The 5,258-nt window shown below is 48.6% G+C and overlaps 3 non-coding genes across 3 annotated transcripts; 1 reads left to right on the top strand and 2 right to left on the bottom strand.

Annotated features, from left to right (window-relative positions):
* Positions 1-360: 360 nt before the first annotated feature.
* On the bottom strand, positions 361-434 carry TRNAI-AAU. Its single transcript has one exon. It is a non-coding gene; the product is annotated as a tRNA-Ile (tRNA).
* Positions 435-3,555: 3,121 nt separating this feature from the next.
* On the bottom strand, positions 3,556-3,628 carry TRNAV-AAC. The gene has a single exon. It is a non-coding gene; the product is annotated as a tRNA-Val (tRNA).
* A 1,304-nt stretch (positions 3,629-4,932) lies between these two features.
* On the top strand, positions 4,933-5,006 carry TRNAI-AAU. The gene has a single exon. It is a non-coding gene; the product is annotated as a tRNA-Ile (tRNA).
* The last annotated feature ends 252 nt before the right edge of the window (positions 5,007-5,258 follow it).

Raw genomic sequence — 5,258 nt, 5'->3', positions numbered from 1 at the left:
GGAAACAACTTTGGAAAGACAATTTAAAACCAAACAAGCAAGTAAACAAGCAAGCAAGCAAGAAAGGAGGAAGGAAGGAAGGAAGAGGCCTGTCTCTCTTTTCCACTATTTGTCCCCCTTGAGCAGCTGTGCTCAGTCATGGGAGTACAGAGAAAGCACCAACTTCAAACTTACACGCACCCGGAAGCTGAATCGAGTTAGGAGTGGATTAAAGGAAACTGATGTTGATGGACTGAGAACTCTGTAGACCATTGTGCATTACTCCCTGCTTTTTACACGCCAAGAAGGGGGTTTTTCAGAAATTAAGCGTCTCTTTGAAGAGGAGAAAAAACAAAAACAAGAACAAAAACTTAAAGTGAGTGGCCCGTACGGGGATCGAACCCGCGACCTTGGCGTTATTAGCACCACGCTCTAACCAACTGAGCTAACCGGCCACTGCTTGGGGGTGTGGGGGTAGATTTTCTGTCTTCCTTCCCCTACTTTTATTTTTTAAGTGCTGAATTCAGAGTAATTGTTGCTGTTTTTTATCTTCAGATATTCTCTTCGCAACTTTCACACCATATCTCCTGTCATGATGCCTCCCACACATACAGAAAATATGTCAAAGAATTTGTGCACTGACAATTTCTACAGACATTGTCCCACTGCGCTTCAGAGGGCGGAGCCCAGTGTGTGTGTGTGTGTGTGTGTGTGTGTGTGTGTGTGTGTGTGTTCATTTAACTGTAACTGAGGACACATAAATGGGGTCCTGGTCACATCTCCTGCTCTCCTTCTTTCTGAATTCCCTGCTGCATGCTACAGGTCTGAAGCAAAACTAGACAGCGAAGATGTAGGGGAATTTACAGGGGGTGCAGGTTTAGTTCAGAAATATTATCTTCTCTTAGGTACGTGAGACTTTGGGGTGCGCTCAGTGGTTTGACAAAGAGAATGTGGTAGAAGCAGATGGGACAGGAAGGGGCTGAGTGAGACCCGGGAGAACGGGTCCACAGGAGCTTCCTTTTCACACCTCAGAAAGGACCTCGTGGGCAAAAACTCCAAGGAGAGCGGGACTACCACGCCCGCCAGGGTGTCTGGAGGTCAAGACTGGTGGGGAGAGTAGGAGACCAGACAGAGGGGAGAGGACATGTCGATGACACAGGACCTTCTAGTAGAATCCAACGTCTAAATCTGGGTACTTTTGTTGGTAAAGGGGGTTCTGACAGTAATTACCAGGCGTTAGCTGATCTGCATCAAGTATAAACTAAGGAGTTGGATCACTCTTTATAGGCAGAGTTAAGAATTTTTTAATGGGTCCTAACAGTAGTAGGAATCCACGGGAGGATTTTAGGCAGAGAAGTCATATGAACAGATTTGTGGTTTAAAAAGATCCCCCAGTTTCAGGCACTTAGGAAGCATTAGGGAACGAAGGGAAAGGACACGCTATCACCACCAGCAACAAAATTTTTACCCTCCTAGGGAGGGAAACAGAAATAAATACTAGCATAACATGAAAATGATAGAATGTATAAGAAGATTACAGGGGACTGAGAGAATGGAGGGGGCTGTGGTGTTGGGAGTAGGTTGGAATTCTAAATTGAGTTGTTGGTGCAGACTTTACAGCATCGTTGTAGTAACATTTGACTGGACGAAGGTGCTGAGGAATTACAGGCAGAGAGCACCCCGGGGACCAGAGCTCAAGGTGGGTACTTGCGCAAAATGCTTGAGGAATGGCAACAAGACCCATGTGGCCAGGGCACAAGCAAGGAGACCAGAGATGAGACGGGGAGCAGTGGACAGTTAGAAAGTGCCAGACCTTGTAGGAGATCTTAGGAACTTGGCTTTCCTTTGAGTAAAATGCAAAGGTATTAAATAATTCTAAGAGAGACTATAGTTGCAATGACTCTTTTTTAAAAAAGATTTTACTTATTTGAGAGAGAGGGCACATATGAGGCAGGGGCAGAGGGAGAAGCAGACACCCCACTGAGCAGAGACACCCCCCGCCGCCCCAGACAGGGCTGGATCCCAGGACACCTGGGATCATAACTTGAGCAAAAGGCAGATGCTTAATGGACTGAGCCACACAGACACCCCCGCAAAGACTCTTCAGAGTTGTCCTGAATGGAGGCAAAAGAGTGGAGTTGTCTGCACTCAGAGACCTTCTTTTAGATGCGGGCTGCTCCCGGAGAGGGTGGGTAACCTCAGAACCCTCAGCTTCCTTTAGCTGAGAGCATGGCTGGGGGAGCTCAGCCCCAGCTCTCAGCAAACAGCACTCCATCCTGTGAGAGGAATGAATGCCTTGCGACGGAAAGGGGTGGTTCTAGGCTAACACCCACCTCACCCCGCCCACCAATGGTGCCACTCAGAGCCACTGCCTTCACATTGCAAATTCAGGCCATCTGGGAATAGCTTCTCTAGGACTCTGGTTGCTCACTTCTCCTGGGTAATTAGTAAGAAGCAAGGGGCTTCCTGGTCTCCTCCAGAGAGGAGCCATGTCAAGGAGTCCACACTGATCTCTCTGACCGATCGGCCAACCATTAGTCACTGTACAGGAGTTCACGTCTACTCTGGTATCTGAATGCAATGGATGCCCAGGTCCGCCAGTCACAGACCTGCCCATTCGGAGGAGCGCCCCCTCACTGCTGGCTTCTCGAAGTATTCCAGGGCGGGACGTGCAGCGTTAGCTGGACGCCTGGTAGAGCTGTTAGTGAGAGTCATTGCAGAACCTACTTAAGACTCACAACTGAGATACCTTATTTGCAGGCTTGAAACCCAAAGGGGCAGTTTCAGGTCTAAGAGGTAGAACAATAAGCAAGTAGCCTGAAGATGTTTCCTGATGTTTTACATCAATTCATATTCTTACTAAGTCCAGCTCATGCTGCAGCAAAACAAACTTTCTTGTTGAGTCAAACACGACTTAAACACAAACATTGGCTCAAAGCCCACATAAGGGCGTTGAACCTCCACCAACCAGTCAGCCGGTTGAAAAGAAAGACCCGTGTGCACAGTTGGTATTGAGTAAAATGAGACTAACATGCACAACCGAGTTACTATTAAATCTTCCCCACTCTCCTTCCTCACTTCCCAAAATGCAGCAAATGGCCCCACTTATTTAGAGCGTGTGGGCTCCCTCCTCCCACCAGGAATGGTCCTGGGCTCTTCCAGCCAGCCGCTCGCTGAGTATCTGCAGTATCCAGGTTCTTAGGGAGAACCCCAGTCCGGCGCACATACATGCAAAGAAACACCCTAACTCCATCTTAAATGCGCCAGGAGAGTCTTGAACGTAAGTGGAACACGTGTTGATCCCACTGAAGGTGGATAAGTGAACTTCTGGGGTGTTGGGCAGAGTGAGGGACCCTGGGGGCCTTCACCTGGAGGGGTGGATATGGCCGTAAGGACAGGACTGGGAAGGAGTGGAGACACATCACCCAGGAGGGGAACCTCCTTCCACCTGACCACGTGCTAGAGGTATCAGGTGTGGGGTCCCCACTCACTCCCCGGAACATAATGGTGCCATTCCAGACACTGCAAGTCTCTGGAGAGGATTCAAAAGCATTATACTCCCTAAAGGAGTCATGGTGTTTCCGCCCGGTTTCGAACCGGGGACCTTTCGCGTGTTAGGCGAACGTGATAACCACTACACTACGGAAACCCCTTCTGGGCATCTTTTTCTCTTCACTAATACAGAACAGACTTTTCGGGCTGTCCCAGGTCCCCTAACAATGAATTGATTTTTCTTCCAAGAAATATCAAGTTTACTGGGTTTTCTACTTATTCAAATCAATAATATCGGAGTCAATGACTCACACCAAGTAAACTCTCCCTGGGGAAGAAGTCCTTTCCTACAGCAGGGAAGAAATTTTAGGCAGCCTCAGGGGATGGGAGATTTCAGAAAAGTTCCTTGAAGCGGTCCTATTTGGTTTTATCTAACTTTAGATGGTCCTGTGGTCTCCACCTTTTGGGAGCTGCTGGATTGAACTCTGGAAAGCACGCATACTGGCTGGGGCCGAGCTGGACCCATAGAAGTTGAGGACTAAGGGAGGGGTGAGGATGTGCCCACTTGTGTGCCAGGCAGAGTGAGGACTGAAATGGGGAGGAGACTGTCCGACTGTCCAGGGCTGGACTCAGTGACCATGAGTTGAGCCCAGCGTGTCTATGAATGTCACATGGCCTACGTGAGATGCAGGGAAGAGGCCCAGTTTCCCCTATCTGCAGCATCACATGATGTTGTTACAACACCAGGAAGGCCAAGGTCCTAAACCGGAAGGCCCACTTCGGCTCAGGAGCTCACCAGTGACCTTTCCAGTGGGGACTGGAGCCACCTTTCCAGACCTCAGCCGGGCCCAGAGCTCCAAGGAGAACCCCTCCCATACCTGTGAGCACGAAATGGTATCTCCCTGGGATTTTCACTTGCATTTTCCTAATGACCAGGGAGGCTTTCTCATGTGGCTAGCCATTGTCCCCGAATTCCTTGCTGAAGAGACTATCCTTGGCCATATGTGGGTGGCATGACTTCTCCACTCTGCTCTGTTCTGTGGATTTGTATGGCTGCCCTGTTGGCCACTCTTCCACTCTTGGTTACTGCATCATCATAGAGGGTGTTCAAATCAAGAACAATATATCCTCCAACTTGGGTCCTTTTCTTTCTTTCTTTCTTTTTTCAAAATTATGTTTCCTTTCCTCAGTCTTTTGCATTTCCATGTGGATTTTAAGATTAGTTTTTCGGTGGTTGGGGGTGGGGAAAGATTTGCTGAGATTTTGATCAAACGGCAGGATTTGAGAAAGACGATATTTCCTCGTGAGGTTTATTTGTGCTTGCAGATGGGACTTTTTTCTTTCAGTGTTTTTGTCCATGTGAGGTTGGGTGGAATGAGAAAAGGAAGTCTAGTTTTCCACGAAGAGCTGCTGCAGGACATAGGGCTTTAAAATTTGGAGGGGAACAGCTGGCAATGGGTGGGCCGGTTAGCTCCGCTGGTTAGAGCGTGGTGCTAATAACGCCAAGGTCGTGGGTTCGAGCCCCGTACTGGCCATCTTGCCTTGGTTTTCGGATCCTTTTGACTTCAGGGCTGCCTACCGGATTTTCTTTTGCTTCCCAAGGCTAACACTCGAGGTTCCTTCTAAACCATTGCTGCTATCAGGGTGCCCTACTGGCTCAGTGGGTAGTACAAGCGACTCTGATCGCGGACTTCCTGAGTTCCAGCCCCACCCACCTTGGCCAGAGAACTTGCTTTCACACAAGAAATCAACCAGATTTCACATAACTTAAAAAAAAGAAAAAAAAA

This window comes from Lontra canadensis, unplaced genomic scaffold (genome assembly GCF_010015895.1).
Source record: "Lontra canadensis isolate GAN:19392208 unplaced genomic scaffold, GSC_riverotter_1.0 scaffold21, whole genome shotgun sequence".
Lineage (NCBI taxonomy): Eukaryota > Metazoa > Chordata > Mammalia > Carnivora > Mustelidae > Lontra > Lontra canadensis.
This window is presented reverse-complemented; position numbering and strand designations above follow the sequence as displayed.